A 19,910-nucleotide genomic window follows, 5' to 3' on the forward strand; every position below is an offset into this window, starting at 1 on the left:
GAAATGTTCACAGAGTAAAATGTAATCTATCATCCCAGGCTAGGGGTCCTATGCCCTGCCCCCCTTTTTAGGCAGTTTCATCAAGATATAATTCATATGCCACACAAATGACTTATTTAATGTATACAGTTTAATGGGTTTTAGCATATTTTCAGAGTTGGGCAACCATCACTACAATCTATTAGGACACTTCTGTCACCCTAAGAAGAAATTCTATACACAACCGCAGTAAGGCCCGGATATCCTTAATGTGACCCTACCCCCAGGCAACTGCTAATCTACTTCCTGTCTCTAGAATGTGCCCATTTTGGACATTTCATATAAGTGAAATTATACAATATGTGGTTTTGTGAATGATTTATTTAGCCTAAAGTTTTCAAGAGCTTCATCCAGGTTGTAGCAAATATTAGTACATCAGTACTTTGTTGCATTTTATTTCCAAATAAAATTGTATGAATAGGCAATGCTTTATTTACCTATTAATAAGTTGGTGGCATTTAGGTTGTTTCGTTGGTTTTGGCTACTCTGAGTAATGCTTCTGTGAGAATTTGCATACAAGGTTTGGTGGAAGTATGGGTTCATTTCTATTGTATGTTTTCATGTGCTGGTCTCTAAAAGCTGCATCTGCAGCTTTTATTGTTATCCTTGGGTGCAGTTTTGGGCATGTGGACAGTCTTTGTTACCCAGACCCTTGCCCGGGGATGGCGATCATTTTAATCATGTTTGCTTTGACTATCTCTTGCCAAGGTCTCACTGTTAAGTATTGGCATCACACCCAGCTGTTGGTCTCCTCAACAGCTTGCTGATCGCTCTACTGATGTTCTGAAGCATAAATAGCTCCACAATCTGATCCAATGCGAGTTGGGTCCTGTATTAGTCAGCTCAAGCTTCTATAACAAAAGACCACAGACGAGGTAGCCTAAATAACAGAAACTTCTTTTCTCATGACTCTGGAGGCTAGAAGACTGTGATTAAGGTGCTGGGAAAGTTGGTTTCTGGTGAGCACTCTCTTCCAGGCCTGTAGATGGCTTTCTTCTTACTGTGTCCTCACATGGTAGAGAGAGTCAGAGATCTCTGGTATCCCTTTTATAAAGGCACCAGGTCTATCATATCAGGGCTCCACCCTAATGAGCTAATTTAACCTTCATCACCTTTAAGACCCTGTCATCAATACGGTCACATAGGATTTGGGGCTTCAAAATGGGAACTTTGAGGTGAGAAAAACACTCAGTCTATAACAGGCTCCTTTGCAAGGGTAACATTTGAAGCCAATCTTTGTAGCTTGTGCCAACTCCAGGGGCCTCTTTTGACCTCTCTGTTTCCCTGGCTGTTTCTGTTAAACTTCCAGCTGGTCTACCATTTCACTGGTTGCTCTCACGGGGCAACCAGCTTACTGCCTTGATTGCTTAAAAGCAAAATCGTCTATTGTTTTCAACAATAAACTGCCCTTATGCTTGGAAATCCCAGTGTTCCATTCCTAATAAACTTTTAGCTAATGTATTATCAGTTCTCTAAGGGGAAGATGCATAGCTGTCTGTTCTCATGGCCTGCTTCTGCCCATGGGTAGAACCTGTTCAGTGGCACCGGAATTAGCAGAAGAAACAGTGACCTAGTTCTCTGGCAGTGGCACTTCTGCTCTGTACAAGAGAACCTCCACCCTGTATGTGAGTCAGGGCAGGTGTGTTCAAGACTAGACTTGCAGCTCCTGGACTAGAGATTTTACCCTATGTGTAGGGACTGGGTGGAGGGAGGGGTCCCTGGTCCTCTTGTCCATGTTTGCACTGAATGGAGGTTCTGCAGTATGGAGCTGGAGCAATGAGAGATGCCAGCAGCCTTTGCTCTAGGGGTGATCTGTAGCCCTCAATTGGAAGCTGTAAGGAGAGGGATCCCTGTCTTTTGGCCATACCCACCCAGAGTAGAGCTTCCATCACATGAAGCTTGGGGAACAGGGAGATTAATGGAACAGGTCAAGGTTTAAATGCCACAGACTCTTGCTTCATACTGAGATTTAGTAGATTTCCTTGAATAAATAGTTCTCAAAGAGCTGCATGCCTTAAGACAATTTCCAGAGACTTTAAATTGTAGGATTTTAAAAAAGATATAATTTTTATCAGTTAAATAGTTGTTTTACTGGGGAAGGAGGTTCATCGAGCTCCTCACATCACCATTCCAGAAGTCCTGCCCTCTCTCTCTCTCTCTCTCTCTCTCTCTCTCTCTCTCTCTCTCTCTCTCACACACACACACACACACACACACACACACACACACANTCCTTGGAATATCACCTGGCCTCATTCTCTCACCCACAGAAACTCCTTTTCTAGGGAGACTTGCAGGTAGGGTCAAATGAAGTGTGTGTGTGTGTGTGTGTGTGTGTGTGTGTGTGTGTGCGCACGCGTGCACTTCCCATGCTGTCTGATTCCATTGTGCTAAGAGATAGAGGCGCTCAGGCGTTTCCTACTAGTTGCTGATGTAGATGTTTGGTCTTCAGAGCACACCTGGGTGATCTGCAAACAGCTACCCTTTGGTGTGATAATCTTATTTTCCCTTTTATTTTCCTTTTCTTCTCTCTCTCTCTCTCTCTCTCTCTCTCTCTCTCTCTCTCTCTCTCTCAACCTAAAAGCAGCTATCCTGACATTTAGTTCTAAGACAACTCTGAGTGGGTGTCAGCGTTTACTTCTCTTTTCCTAGGATGATTTGGGGGTTTCGGTACTGCACAGAGAATATGGGTGATTATTAACTAGGTCTCTAATCTGAAACAGTTCCTGGTGCAGCCACTTTGAAACCCTTTGACAGACAGGCAGAGGGCAGACTCAGTTTCTAAATAAGAGCCTGCAACAACCATAAAAAACTGGAATGATCTTCATGAGCAGGGACCCCTCTGCTGAGGATAAAAGACTCACCCAAGGAAACAGTGTCAGGCAAACTGATCACAACTCAGGAATAGAGTTTTCTGAGCTGATCCCAGAGAGCGTCAACCACAACCTCTTAGGAATTGACATTTTATTTCATTGCAAAGAGCTTTCTTTTCCAAATGAGAAAAGATATGCTAGTCCAATAGCAATATCCTGGTCAAACAGCAGGTATTTCTGTGAGGGTCAGAGTGTCCATGACCTGTACGGACATGTCCAGGGGTGAGCAGAGTGGAGAAAAGGGCACACATCAGCCACCAAGTCCTCCTTTCCTTTTTCCTCTGTCAACACTAACTTCCTAGTGACAAAACACAGAGTAGTGTAGTCCCAGAATCGCCCAACAGGCCAGCATGTTGACAATTTGTCCATCTTACTGAGCAGAGACCTCCCACACAACCTAATAAATACTGTCCCCAGAAGGAGAATGGGGACTCAGTGGCAAATGCAATAGGTAGTGAGAGGAGAAATCACCTTTGACTGAGAGTGAGACTCTCAGGTCACTTGTCATATCTATGGTGAAGCTGTACTTCTTGTGTAAGATTTCAAGCACTCTCATCTCTAGCATTAATTCTAAGGTCTTTACAAATGACCCCATTGCCTGACTAATTATTAACTCAGCTCTAACAATTGGAAACCAGAGAGCTGGCTCTGGGAGGCCATTTTTCCTTGCAGGAGAAATTCTGGGTCTTGTGTTCTCAGAATAAAAAACAAAGTAATTCCTTTTCAGATACTTAACTTTGCAAAATAATAATTTGTTCTGTAGATGCAAAAGTAGGAAACCAGAAAAGAATTGCTAATCCATCTATGCGACACATTGCCACACATTGCAGCTTGAATTATTTGTCATTTCTAGGACCTATGAGACAAACAGAATTCAAGTAAATGAATATCAAGAACTGAGGAAACTACTTAAGACTATGTTGAAATCCATCAAGGGTAAGTGCAAAGAAGAAAAGATAAGCAATATTCAAATGTAAGAAAAAGAGTATTTGGCTATCGATATCAATAGGAAAAAACAATCTGGAAGTTTAAGATTTTATACAATGAGTTTTGTCACTAGCATGCATATGGATGCAGAGAAATATATCTGTTTATGATTCTATGACTATGGAGACACATACGATGTTGTTCAAGTGAATTGCGTACTGAGGCAAGGATAGAATGAGGCTATATGGGAAGGCAAAGTGAGGATTAATATAGGACAGGGTAAAGTAGAGACGGGAAAAGAGGGAATGGGGACCCAAGCAAAAAAGGACAAGAAAATACTGCACCAAAAAAAAATGTATTGTATCATCTCTCCTATTTATTTATAACTTGAACCATATAAATAAAATTGCCATTTTTGTAGGCCCAGTATGGCCTACAACAAACAATGTCATATTATTTGACTTAAATATATGTATATATATATATATATATATATATGCACACATAACTACACACCTATAAACTATGTATGTGCATATGCATGATACACTTAAGAATTAAAAAATAGATGTGCATATTTTAAAAGTATTGGGAAATTATGTACTATTTTCATCAAAGATTTGTGAATTTCCAAGTGCTACCCTTGAATGTACTTGACTATAAACCAAAGCTCCTGGTACAAGTAGCATAAGAGTAGGTAATAGCAGATGACAGCAAATAAAACTTTTATGTTAAAAAATATAAGTGTTGCTGGAATACATTTAGATGTAGATCAATTATGATCATGACCTTGCCTGCATGTTACGTTATGTAAACTGCTCATTTGTTGGTAAGCTTACCCTCTTACAAGCTCATTTTAACTACACCATTACCAACTGCCCCCAGTATATTATCAGGGCAATGTTTATGAAAAATTCCCCACCCTCCTGGACTCAACCTTTGGCCCACTTTGGCACACATTGCCAACCAAGGACTGGTGGCCCCTAATCAGACTCCACAAGAGGGTAAAAAAATTTGTATTTGGAAAGCAACACAGATAGAAAAAGAACATCTCCTCTCATGTTGACAGTTGATTTTGGTGAGCATTATGCTGCTCATCCCAGTTTCCTAGGCAACCGGTTTCCAAGCCATCCTGACTTACAGGTTGTCCTCTCCGCCCACTCTCCATCACCAACTTGTAGCCACTGAAGGGGCAAAAAGCAATTTATAACAGTTACCTCTAGGAATAAATATTCTGTCAGCCCCAAGAACATCTCTGCCACAACCAAGGACTAGTTCGGCTCCCTAGTGCTAGCTGTTGTGGACAGCAATTACTTAATAGGGTTTCACAAACAGTAGCTAATACTTGTGCAAAAATAATTTACACCCGTGTCTTGCATATTGTTTGCTATTTCACTCACAGCAAGGATGTGTGTATTTATGCAAAACCACCTGATCATCCCCAGACACTAAAGGACCAAGTTCTCAGGATTTGCATTACCAGAATTCCAGCTCGTATTTCAGAAATACTTCATGTGGCCATTGTTGGCACCTACGTATCTTTTAAAAAAGACATGAAAATATGCTTGTTTTGAAATAACGTGGAGTTTTCATCCTGTTTGTCTCTTTCTTGTTTGTGTGGAAAGGCAGGCAGTACAGTGAGATGGTTTAATGATGGACTTTTAAATTAGACTTAATTTCAGTTTCTGGTTTGATCACTTTCTTATATGCATGACCTCAAACAAGTTACCTGGCCTCAGTGGTTTTCAGTTTCTTATCTGTAAAATGGGTGCCTTAACAGAATCCATCTTACAGAGTTCTTATGAAGAATAAAAGAGATAATGTGTGTAAAAATTCTTCACATAGTTATCTGGCATATAACCTGTTTTATATACAAGTGAGCTGCTATGGACTTTTAGCCTTGTTTATTGAAAATGTCTTGGCTGTCCCTGAGAAAATGGCCCCAGGCTCAGCAGAAGACTAAGAATTACCCATGAATGGGTAATTACCCAAGAATCCAACAAGAAAGGCAGAGGTTATTGGAAAGAAGACCTGGGGATTTGAACCTGCCATAAGCCATATGACTTAGGAAGAGCTCTCAAATTCTCTGGGCTCAACTTTCTACAGTGAATGATTTGTGCCTGCTTCATATCCCCTGCTTAGCAGTACAGTGCCATTCAGAATGTGTCCTCTTTGTTGGCACAACAGGAGACGAAATGCAAACTCAATCGGTGTAATCATCTACTAAAGTTTCTGGATTTATGTATCCCCACACAGACTCAAAAGATGTTATTCCTAAATTGGGTACCATTTCCTTAGCAAGGTGGTTTTATGGTTATTACTACACTGTGAGTTTCTCAAAAGTTCCATCCAGGAACTTGAAAACAAAGACACTGGAAATTTAATTGAATTGTATTTTAAAGAGCATTATGAAAATTTCATTTTAATCTAAAGCAAATATAAACCATTCCCTGATAGTTCATGTTTTTACTTGAAAATGGACTGAAAGTCATCTGAGTTTTATTTTCTTTTTGATAAATTGGAACTATATAACTCCTTTCTTTTTTTGCCATTTTGATTTCTAAAGCGATTAAGCTGTGGAAACATTCCAGTGCAAATACAATTTGTATTTGTTGCAAAAAGAAAGATGTGATAAAATATTGATACTAAAACAATAAAAGAAAGATTTTATTAAGACTGATAGATGCAAATAAATAATACAAAAATAAACTAGCAGTGTTTTAGCAGGGGAAATATTAGGGCTAGGTGGTTAAAATGTTTATGAAATACATATTTGATTGATTAGTCTCCACATCCCACACTTCCTTCTCCAAGCACTGCATACTTAAACTAATTAACCCTTAAATGCACCCTCTGAGCTAGATATGCTGAACCATGTCTTGCAAATTCCACAGCAGTTATTCTGCTGGCTTCACATTATCACAACGGTGTATGTCTCTCTTCTTTATTTTATTTACACTGGCAAGCAAGAGAGAGTTTCGAGAACCAAAGTCATGATTTTAAGGCTTTAACATAAACACAGAGAAAAACCTACTTTTTAATATTCCATCTTCTTGATCTGCAAATGCACAGAGAAGTCACTGAAAACTAAAGCACTAAATTCCTGAATTTAGAAAAGAGAGTCCTCTTGTCATTATCTGGGCTGCCACCATTTAATTATCATCAGTATAGTTTACTTTCCTTTAGTGGAAGGTCTTGAGGGGCCCATAATTCCTCTTAGGAGAGAGATTTTCACAGCACGGTCCCCAGATGAATGCCAAGAGAGCAAAGGCGTACTCATCTCTAAATCTCAAAGCCCGGATTTATTTGATTTGAGACTGACAAGACCGCTTCTCGGGAGATAGTCCAGAAGACAAGACGAAAGCCGCCTGGAAGCTTTCCCCAGAGAGACTGAGCCTTTTGCTGCTCATGTCAAACCCAAAATGCATCAAGGGTTGGCAACTGGGCTTTCTACTCAGAAGCACAGCCATGAGACATTGCAACTGATTCATTTCTTCTTTGGGTGTTAATGAATTTGCTTCCAGTGAGTCTGCATTTAAAAATGCTGCTAAAATCCAATTGTAGCAAATTCTCATGCCCACCACCAGGGGATAAGTTCTTTGAATTTGTGTCCAACGCAAACAACTGAGGTATCATCTTATCTTTTGCAGCCGTCAACTCTACTCAGTTATCCATATATTGGTCAGTGAGATGATGGGCTCTTTCATTTTCTCTCAGTCAGCTAACTCCAAAAGAGAAGAAAAGTATTTATTATTTATTTATTTATTTATTTATTTATTTATTTATTTATTTATTTATTTATAACAAGAGAACACGAAACACGTTCTTGAAAATATACTTGACGTGTTTTTCTAAAAACCTTTTGTGCCTAGGATGATATGCCCCTTGACCCTTCAGAATTTGAAACTAAGATTTTTCTCTGAGCCTTCACCAGAGTTGCTATACTTCATCATTCAGAGAATAAGTTTAAAACATTATGAACGTTCAGATTAAACTGCTACAAAAATAATATTTAAGACACAGACAATAGCAATGTCCTCCTCTATTAGTTATTTTTTAATGCAACAAAAATCAATATGACAAAACAGTATGAACAGTTTTTTATAGAATTTGGTTAGAATGGGATTTGGCATAACCTGTACTTCCTAATCACAAGTTAGTTGCCAAGAAAGCTGAATAAATTGTAAACTCAGATGCCCCTTAGCCATTTTCTATTGAGGGAAGCAAGAAGAAAGTCGATTCTGATTATTGTAATATCCCAGTGAATACTAAGTCTCCATCACTTCTTAGAACCATCATTTTTATGGATGTTACCGTCAGCAACTGAGGAATAGTTCTTTTTAATCTGCTTTTTACCACATAGTTATTTGTCCTTCACTTTTTAATAAAGACCAGGCCCCTAAATAAAGTGAGGTGTACTTATTTGTCTGAAGGTTTGAACACATTGGATTCATTGTCTGCTCAAATACACCCTTTCCACGGTTGAATGACCAGATTGACAGCCCTTGGGCATGCCACTTTAGTCCACATGGTCATTTGCTACTAATTCTACCTCTTTGCTGGGTAGATGTGACTATTTAATTTCAACCCAATGGCTTAGACAATATGGCATATTTTTGTGTATTAAACTCTTTTCTGAGGCTATTTCTCCTCAAGGCTAGCTTATTTGACACCTAAATCCAGCCCAATCACCATTTTAGTTGATACCACCGCTGAGTTGACCATGTTGTCATGCTGAATGCAGCCACTTGGTAAACTGGGGGCTGTAAGTTCTGATTCTGCCCTTTTACTGACCTTTGGTGTGTCAATGAATGTGTTTGCTTCTGTCTGCCCCAATTTCCTAACCAGAAAAATTTGAATGACAGTACCGGCCACTGCAAAAGACTGTTGTGAGTAAAAATCATCCTTTTCCTCCTTCAGAGGTAACAAAACACTTCCCCAAATTTAACATTGTTAAATACGTTAAATATTGAGAAGTCATTGATAGGTAAAAATTTTTTAAATGTACCATAAGATAAATAGCACGTAAATAAATATTTCCAACATACCGGTATTTTTAATTTAAAAAGCAATACATAGACACAGCAGAATATCTTTAAACTTCAAGAAGGTAAATAATAAGTCCTCCTACCAAGATTAAGACCCAGGGAATAAGTCAATTTTAATAATATCCTGAATATCTTCATGGAATTCTTTGTGCATTTCTGGGCACAAAAGGCTTACACACACATGTTTTTGTTTTGTTTTGTTTTGGTTTTTCTACAGTCCAATTTAATTGTATTTTAGGAATGACTTATAGGCCTGTCAACAGTTAATTACTTACATGTCATTTCTTAATTATTAATAGACTATATTATCTACAATAGTTTTCGGTTCACAAAACATTGAGTGGGTGCAGAGTTTTCCCGTATACCCCTTCCCCGACCCATGCACGGCCTCCCCACCAAAGTGGTACATTTGTTAGGATGAGTCTACACTGACACAGCATTACACCCAATATAATTTACATTAGGGCTCATTCTTGGTGTCTGTACATCCTGTGGGTTTGGACAAATGTATAATGCCATGTATCCACCAGTACAGTATCATATACAGCAGTTTAACAAACCTAAAAATTCTTTCACATACACCTTTTCAAACCAAATCTGCCCAATTTTTATGAGGCTGCTGTCTGGTGGATCTTAAGGCAACATTGATGCTGAAGCTATATTTTTTTCCTTTTGCTTTTGCTGGAAGACTCCCAGTCCTCTACCTACTGGACCAAGAAGATTTGATGGTTGTGGCCACTATTCCATAACTCCTCCATGAGTCAGCACATACAATTCCATATCCTAACTCCTGTTTTGATTACCAGCAAATTGAACAGGCTGAAAAGTTCACAGAAGTTGCTTTTCATTGGCATAAAAGTGAACGTAGAAACCAAGATGCCCATGGAGATGTTGCTCAACGCAACAATTGGCACATCAACCCCAACCTCCTCTTCTTTCCAAGTCTTGACAAATTCCTACCATTAACACTTAGCTCTAAGCCCATGCCAAGCTCTAGTGACTTAGACAGATGCAATTCCTGCTCTCTGAGAATTTATAATTTAAGAGAGAACTGCTTTGAAAAGCAATTCATTCGGTACTGGGTGACATACCATAGTGATCACAAACTAGTGAACAGTACTGCCAATATATTTATACTTGGAGTATATAACACTCATTCAAAAAACCTGCACAGAGTGAATATCAAAGTGAGTATTGTCAGCCCCAGTTCTCTTCAATGCCAACATTAGAAATTAGAAGCTCCTATCTGAGCCCCTTGCATTATGAGATCTGACTCTGTCAATCAAAGACAATATCACAGATCACACATTATCTTAAAGGTTCTCATGGCTTTAAAAAGAAAATCTCACTCTCAAGAGACTGAAATTACAGACACCAGAGCTTATAACACTGTTCTGAACAGTTAGGCAACTTAAAAATGAAACATTTACTTTGTCATGTGAATCCAAATATTTTCCTGTCTTTCACAGCTATGTTACAAGAAAGCGAATCTTTTCTGGCTTAGCCTAATAGTTGAAGCAATGACAGTGCAAAAGAAATAATATCCCTTCCAACACCCTAAGGACAAAATTATCCTTGTCACTCTACATTGAAGATCTCTTTTACAGAAAGTTTCCGTTCTTACTCTTCATCATAATGTTTGCAAACATTCAGTAACTTATTGTTCAGTAGATGAGAGGAAATGGGAAGGCTACCAAAAAACATAATTTAACTAAGACATTAAGTAATGTGCAAAGACTAATTAGAAGTATGACTTGCCCATAATTTCCCTTTAAGAGCTTCCACTTGAGACTTCTTTCTCCTAGGTTTCAAAAATAAATGTGGTACATCTCATGAGCAGACTTTAGAGTTCTTTACCTAAAATAAACACCTGAATGAAAGAGTAGCCTTACTGTAATCAGCAAAAACCAAAGGACACGTCCAGTGGCCCCTCTTCCAGAGAGCAGCATGGTGAATAATTGTGGTTAGTTTCCACTGAACTAGTTACCTGGTTTTCGAAATGCGCACTCACGTCAGCTTTGATTGCCTGCAATTGACTCTATCAGACACCTTCTCCATGCTGCTTCCTTTTCCTGGAACACTTCTCCTTCTGACTGGACACACGGATGCCACCTTCTCATGCTGAAGGCCTCAGCTGAGATATCACCTCCTCAGAGAGCTCTTCTCAGATGGCCCTGTGAAAAGCGGTGTGATTGATCTCAGCCATATCCAGCTTTTCCCTTTCACAGTGCACTCTTCATTCCCTTCAGAGCCATTATCACTGTCTGTGTCACCGTCTGTATTGTTTGTTTCTTTGTTTGTTTCTGGTCTCACTTCTACAAAACTGTAAGCTCTTGGTGGGTGGAAACTGTGTAGTTTCACACTGTTGTATCCCCAGTTCTTCATATAGAGTATCTGGTATATCATGGGTTCATAATATAATTTTTAGAAATCCGTGAAAAAAAGAGTGAATGGATGGATGGATGGATGGATGGATGGATGGATGGATGGATGGATGGAGCATACTGATGAGAAATTATTACATAGTGATTCAGAGTAAACCTTTGAACTCACATAGACTTGGGTATGGCTCTACTCACCAGCTGGGTTATCATAACCTTTCTGAACCTGTTTTCTTATCTGTGAAGTGGGATAATTAGATTTTTGTCATAGGATTGTTATAAAGATTAAATGTAATAATTTATATAAAATGAATTCCACATATAAAGATAATAATTACTTAATAAATAAAGGCTATCCATATGAATACTTCATATATAAACCAACCTGTAATCAGATAGGCAATTCTGCCTGGTCAAATATGAAAAAAAATCACAAAGGACGTTCAGATCTAGTCATCAGGTCAACTAAGATGCAGGGAAAGCTGTAAAGGCTGGACTTTTCTGCCTTAAAAACTAATTTGGAGCTGGCAAGCATATTAAGCTTGAAATTACATTGCTAACTGGAGTTGTCTTTGCTATATCAATGCTTCCTTGAAGGGGCAGAAGACAGCAAGAGAAAGGTCAAGGTCATGCAAGCTGATGCATTATGGAAGCAAAAAAGACAACTCAGACATTTATTAAATTAAATTATTACACACCTCGATTCTATTTTAATTATTTTTTTCTCTCAAAATATGGAAATGTGTTGTTAGATATTTTACTAAAACTTGCAGAATACACTTTATTCAAGTGCTATTTAAATTTATAAGTGCATTTGGATACTATATATGTATGCATTTTAAAATATATGTAGTGAGAGCCAATTTACTATAAGATGAGAAGTTCTGCATTATTTCTTATTGGTGAAAAATTAATTGGCTTTCCCCAGGTATTGCACAAATATTTATTTTTCTGTTTTATTGTCCTTATAATTGCAGCTGAAGTTAGAAGAGGGCACAACCACTTGGCAAAATTTTAGCAGGAAGCTTTATACTTCCAAGCATCCGAGCCACATTGGCTTTCCCAGCCTCAAGTACCATTGCTGATAGATGTCCCTTACTCTCCATGTTGCCATCTCATTGATAGCACCAATTCCCGGTGCACATCTCCATTCACAACAACATTTGGTAATTTTTTTCCCTGAGCTAAAAAGAAATTCCTACAATATACAGGTTATCTAGGGCTCCAGAAATAGGAATGAAATTGGTGGCAACAACTGGGTCTGCCGCTGACCACATTAAATGTGTGCAAATCTGAGCAGGTTTCTCTTCATGTGAGATGAGAAGGAATGATGAAAAGTAGAGGAGAATTAAAAAAAATAAATAAAAGAAGAACCCAGACTCATAAGACCGAGTTCCATTTCCCAATCTGGGGTCCAAATTCAAGAATCTCAGTAAATGCAACAAAGAGCTTTCTGAAACACCCACATTTCTCATCCTGATGAAAATCTTAGGTATATGCTGCTAGAATAAAGTGGGACTCTACTGGCTTCTTGAGATATTTGGCTTTAACTCCAAATTCCATTGTCAATAGAAATCCAAAGCCTTCCCTGTATTTTGGCAACTTTCTTGGGGAGCGGAAAGGATCCAGGGGGCAAGGAGGATGTCTGCTTCTTGGCGCTGCTTCTATGTAGCGATATATTACATCAGAAAAGAAACTTTCCTTCATTTTTTCACAGCAGAAATCTACGCACACAGTGCACAGATGAACGTAGCTGACTTACTGAAGGTTGAGGGCAAAGATGAAGGAGGAAGTTAAATTGCAGCCCCGTAAAAAATCTCAACTGGAACCAGTCATCTTTGTTCTGAAAAGATGCTTCGGTCTTCTTAGTAGCAGGCTTATGGTTTTCCCTGCTCTTTCACTTACCTTGTCTCAGCCTCTCCATCTCACTGACTTCTATCGTTTCACTCTTTTTCTGTTCTTTTCTCTTCCTCTTGGAATCATAGCAAATTTTTAAACTTATCACACTCAGAGTAATTCAGGAGTAATCTTCAGTTGCCTAGTTTGTTAGCTCTCAACTCTCACACTAACATGCTTATCAAGATATTTTCCCAAATAAAAAGAGTTCTCTCACAAAAATGAATGCTAGAATTTTAGTACCTTGACCTTCCCTTCCCCCTACCCCTCATACCCTTACCCCGGTCCCTTCATTAAATAGTGCTATATACGTGGCAGTATTTACTGCCATTCACTGATTTTTAAATTTCCTCTCTTCCTGAACATGGGAGAGGACTTCTCTGCCCCCTTGAGATTGGATGTGGTCATGTTGTAAATCCTGCCCAATGGGTAGAAAGTAAAAGTCACATGAATTACTTTCTGGTTGAGGTATTTAAGTGCCAATGTGAGATTTTCCCCATACTGATTTTGCCCTGCTGTGGCAACCACATAAAGCATGTGTAGAAATTGAGTCTGCGTCAGCCTGGGTGCCTCACTGACAACAATGATTGAGCACAAGCCTCCCTACTCACCTGCACTCAACAGGGGAAACGAATCTTTGTTGCTATAAGCTTCTGAGATCTGTGGATTCTTTGTTCTTGCAGCGTACTCTAGTCTCTTCTAACTAATGCAATATTCTCATTGAAAAGGCGCGACACAACCCTTTGTGCTCCTCTTCCTATGGCCAAGATTGCCTCCCCTCAGACCAGGTTTGACTGTCAGCGGAAGGAGCACTTACAGCAGGTTCTACCCTCTGAGGATGTTCTCTGTGAGCCTCAGGGCCTGAAAAGGCACCGTTTTGGGAGAATTTGATCATGGCAGTCAGCTGGTCGCTCTGCTCGTCCACTCCCTTCCCCAGCTTTCCCTCTGCTTTGAACAGCACCTAGCAAGAGCCTAGCAACTTGAAACTAGCCAGGCACTTGCGTCTCAAGTGCGGACGGAAAAGTAGAGAAAGGAAGGTTCCCCACAGCAACTCGGTACACAGCTGTACCAGCCAATACCCAGTGCAGGTTCTTTGTCCAGTTTCTTCACCAGTAGCTCCCAATGTCTTCAGTGTCCTTCCTGTGGTTTGTACCATCGTATCTTAAAGTGAATGGAGAAATTAAAATAAGCAACTATCTTGTATGTGAGCTACATTAACAGTGACATACTGTGTTCCGAAATTAGAATGTGAGGCTATTGCACAACTATGTAACTGTACTAAATATCCTTGACGTATACACGTAAAACAAGTGAGTTGTTTTTTTTATTAGTTTCAACAAGTGAGTTAATGGTGGGTAAATTATATCTAAAAAACCTGTTAAAAATGACAAGGTGAAATACATGATTGCTTTAAATAGAGTATAATTTTAAAAACCAAACATTGCTTTCTGTTATGAAATTTTCATATGACTCTGCACACAAAAGATACCATAACTTTCATTTCAGTATTTCAGGAAGTAGGATCATGTCCCCAAGATATTAATTGCAAATAATGAAATTAGTTCAGGTTTCTAGTTAATGTTATATTTAAAGGTTCGTGTGTTATTTTAATATTGATAGCCTGTTTATGCAAATGTCATTATTAGTCTCATTCTGATGTCTGTTTATGCATTGTGTAAAATAGGGATGATCATGTTTTTAAAACATGAGGGCCAGGAGAATAGACCTTTAGTCGCTGAGTCATCTGAGTAAATGGGGGAGTTTAAATGTTCTGTCTATTGTCATATATTAAAAGTTAGTCCCAGGATAGGATGGTTAACTTCCCAATGGCAAGGCGCAAATAGTGAAGGTGGTGGGGGTGGAGCCTGGCCTGAAGTGTGCCCTCCAAGGTGAGACAAGATACAGAAGCTTCCCATTAATTCATTCAACAAATGTTTGTTGCATGCCTACTCTGTGCCAAGCAACGTGCTTAGTGCCAACACTGCAATGGTGAGCAAGTCCAATAGGTCACAATTCTATGGAATATATATTCTAATGGTAGAGAGGAATGTCCAGTACAGTGTCAAAAAACCATAACAAGATCAGTCACGATTTGGGGAGCCATTGACTCAAGGATTTCCATGCAGAGGCACAGAGATTCATGGAGGGGAATGGAGACTGAGGTCCTCCGTGGAGTAAAAGCAAATTGTGGTCATCAACAAGGACACCAAGACCATTGCAAGGTTCTGTGATACTCATTTGTCAGAAAGGAGACTTAGGCTCCAGTGAGGGACAAGGCAGCTCAGAGGTCTTCAGTGGAACACTCACAGCTCGAGTGTGGTGTAGAACCTAAGACCAAGTCTTACTAAATGAGAGTATAAGAATGTTTAAAATTGCCTGCCTCAACTACGGGTTTATTTGGGGCCCACGGCAGATGTCAACCTTCAGCTGAAGACTCCTTGTAGGTGGTGCGCCCATCTGTTGGAAGCTGTGATAATTACTGACAAGGAGAAGCTGTATGGCAGCAGTCAAACATCTGAGTCTGGAAGCAAAAAACCTGGGTTTGAATCCCAGTTCTGCCATTTATAAGCTTCAGATAAGTGGTTTAACAAGTTTCCTGATGTGTTAAAAGTCTATGATTACAAGAGCATCTAACTTACTGGATTATTTTCATTATTAAATGAGATAATGTATGAACAGTATTTAGAATATTGCCTAGCCCTCCACAAACTCAGGACAAAGTACTGTCATTAAAGTACGCCAGGGCCTAAACTTTGCAGCTGCAAATAGGTTTCTAAATCTCATTTTCCCAGATAAGATCCTATGATAAACCAATTAGAGTGAGTCTCCAGGCCATACAAAGCCAATCTGTCACTGCTTTTAAGCCTTAGTTACTACTAACTAGCTCGAGTATAAACGCCCAATAAAGCATGTAAATAACCACTCTAATACCCTGGTTTCCTTTTCAGTAAAAGTCCACATATCACAGGTGATACCCCTTAAATTTTATATTACTGTAGCACTGTGCCTTCCCAGTAGCTTTTACCACCTCCCAAGACTCTAAGGCCTCCTGAGAGCATTGTAAGGGTAGGGTGTTACATGGTATTAGCCACGTACAATGAAGTGTAGGCTTAAGGACAACACTTGGGAGCAGATGATGTGATATGGGAGTGGGGAGCAGAGAGGGTTGCAGCACAGAGGAAGGAAGAATGACTGAATGGGTGGTCAGGGTAAGATGGTAGAATAATTCTTGAGAGACTATGTTCTTCCACATTCCCCTTAGCTTCCTCTTTGACGAAAGTGGATGCACAAATGGAGAGGGATACGTCAGCAGCCAGAGCCCTGGTGCTAACCAGGAGTCTCCTTTCTTGTTTGAAAACTCAGTCGAAATTATGAAGATGGAGAAGAGGCAACATGGACTGAATTCTAGCCCAGAATAGGTAGGTCTCAAATGTTTCCCTAAACAACGCTGATGAACTAAGTGTGTTGGTTGGAGATAGCAGCTAAAGTTTTCAGTTGCTTTGTGAACATGTGGAACTCTGAGGTTATTATTTAGAAAACACCCTCAATTGCTACCCTCACAGTTTATCAGCACCACATTCAGCTTTCTATAAGTAGAGCCTACCCGGAACCTCTTTCAGAACCCTCCTATCGGCACAGTTAATCAAAACTTGAATCTGTTCTTTTCAAATTAGAGCTTCTGTATTCCTTGGCATGGAAGCCAAACAACAGTGAGCAGCCATGTTTGATTTCTACCAACTCTGACACCCCATGGAACTCAGGCCTGTCTCAGAGGCTCTCAGAGGTGTTTGCCTGATTTCCAATACCTCATCTTAGAGTGAGTTTCGACTTGTACTGAATTGTTTACAGTATTTTCTTTCTATAAATTCACCAAAATTTGACCACCACCTGATAGCAATGCAAAGAAGATGAATGACTCAAATTGTTAGGTAATAAAAAGACCAGCTTGATGAGTAGTTTCACATGTCAAAAGAAAACGATGCTATCTTTCGAGTAAGGAGGTATGCTGAGAGAAGGAACAAGATCTATAGAGAGACATTTTACATGTGCGATGGCTGATCTTTTTTAATATATTTGGGCAAAAAAGGGAGCCTGCTGTAAAATATTACTCCAAATCTACATTAGTTTGGGCTGCTATAGACTTTCAGGTTCTGAAAATATGACTTATCTGGTCTGGCAATGCATTAAGAATGCTCTGTGGTTTTAAAAAAAATGAGCTATTGATCTTAGAAGATTTTAATTTAGATTAGTTCACTTAAAAGTGTAATAATAAATGGCAGGGATCACATGTTGAATCACTAAGGCAGCAATTATTTTAAGAGTGTCTGTCTTCTGTGCTTCCAATTTAATCAAATCTCTTTCTAGAGGTTTTAGACAGTATTTGAAATAACCATAGAACCTGTCTGTGAAAAGGTGTTGTAAGTTGTCAAAAGTTGAAATTAGAAAGACAACTTATAGTTTGAAAAGACCAATGATGACAGATGGGCAGGCGCTTTTATTTTATTTGTGAGCAACTGTTGTTTTGTAAGGTGTTTTTGGTATTTGTTTTGTTTTTGTCTTTGAGAGAGAGGGAAGGTATAGTATCTGAACTAGAAAAATAATCCAGAATGTTTCTGAGTTAGATTTGCAAAGGCTAAAAGCCTTTAAGAAGTTAGGATAAGAAAAGCAATTACATACTTTTCATGACCTCCAGGAAATGAATTCTTGGTCATGTTCTGAAGGAAAAGGCAAATGCAATAAAAATAGAAAAGATGAGAAAGACCCTGCTATTAGCATAAACTTGCAGTTTTACCTTAGAAGCCAAATATTTAGTCTGAAAGGCTTTTTACCTCTGACCTTTAAAATTTCAATGAAGATTTCATCATCTTGGTCCTTGAGAAGCTAGTGGCTCCCTGCTGAGATGAAGACAGACCTTCATCTCTGGAACTGAGACCTTGAGACCTCCCTTAATCCTGCAATATTCATGTACAGCCATCTTTCCTGACATCTGTACATAAAAGCAACATAAACCATTGCAATATAAATTACATCTGAGGGATTCATCTGAAATTCTATTTCACTCTTTAATAATTAAAAGTTAAAAACCTCTCTGTAGCTTCACAGTGCTCTCTAACAAGAATAAATTTTATTGATAAGACATCTTCCACCCTAACAGTGGAAGCCCTTGGCATATTCCGCAGAAATGAGTTTAGTGATTAATAAACCATGTCCTCTGGGATGTGACTCCATGGTTGAAGCTCTTATTGAAGTACTGTTACATATTTCAGAGTTCCCAAATATCCATCTATTTACAAGTGTGTGAATTTAGCATAAGAGGCTCCATTTTTTTGTTCATAAAATGGGGATGGGTGATAGTACTACAAAGGATTATTAAAAGGATTAAATGAGTCAATGTAAGCAGAGACTCAGAACAGAGCATGGCACACAGGAAACACTATTTTCATCAGCTGTTGTTATAATTATTATTGCTTTTGTGCTGTTATTCAGAAAAACCTTGTTACTTGACATGAATGAGAAATTCTTTGGAGGACAGGTCTTCTAGGAGGACAAAAATGTTGGTAGCTACCAATTATTTTTCATTACTTTTTGAGTCTTAAGCATTTCTAGAGTGTCATAATGTTAATTTTCTTTTCTTTTAATTAAAGTTTATTGGAGTGACAATGGTTAGTAAAATTACATAGGTTTCAAGTGAGCAATTCTGTAATACATCATCGGTATATCACACTGTGTGCTCACCATCCAGAGTCAGTTTTCCTTCCATCACCATATATTTGATCCCTTTTGCCCTCATCTACTACTCCCCTCCCCCTTACCCTCTGGTAACCACTAAACTATTGTCTGTGTGTATGGGTTTTTGTTTCTTTATGTGTTTGTATTATTCCTTTGTTGCTTTCAGTTTTGTATCCCACACATCAGTGAAGTCATATGGTTCTCAACTTTTTCTGTCTGACTAATTTCACTTAGCATAATAATCTCAAGATCCATCCATGTTGTTGCAAATGGCACTATTTCATCTTTTCTTATGTCAGAATAGTATTTCATTGTGTATATATAACACATCTTCTTATCCAATCATCTATTGAAGGACTCTTTGGTTGTTTACATGTCTTGGCCATCATAAATCACTGTTAATTTTTAAGATCTTAAAAACCACAAAGTATTAGGGAGTGGAAGCAATGTTCTCGAACATGAGGATCATAGGCAACACTATATGGGTGGACAAGAGTTACAAGGAGTAGTTCCAGGAGTTTTAGGAAAGGCTTTTGCAGGACTGTTGGTCTCCTACAAGCCAGACTCATGCTTGAATTCACATCCGTGCACTTCCTACTAGTGAAACCATTGCCCCTACTAAAATGCACATACCTGGAGAATAAACATAGGAAGTCACTATTTCCTACAGACACTCGAGTGTAAACTAAACCATCAGAACATTTCCAATTTCACTGTGATAGCTGCCTGAGAAGCGATGTTGATGGTGACAAGAAGAAAGGACAGCCAGGCTACCCACCAGTTTGTGAAGTATGCTGGGAGTAATGTGTAATTAACAATTCTAATTTTTTTAATGTAAAATTCAAGGCAGACTTTATAGTAATACCCATAATTATGCCACTCGTGCATTCTGGCATGTTTTTTGGAGCAGAACAGAAAAGAGTGGGCTTATAGCTAGAACACTTGGAATTGCCCATAGTCTACCCTGCATTGCATCTAAGCCGTAGCCCTTATGAGCAGAAGTCACACATATGCCA

The sequence above is a fragment of the Hipposideros armiger genome, unplaced genomic scaffold (genome assembly GCF_001890085.2).
Source record: "Hipposideros armiger isolate ML-2016 unplaced genomic scaffold, ASM189008v1 scaffold_65, whole genome shotgun sequence".
NCBI classification, from domain to species: domain Eukaryota; kingdom Metazoa; phylum Chordata; class Mammalia; order Chiroptera; family Hipposideridae; genus Hipposideros; species Hipposideros armiger.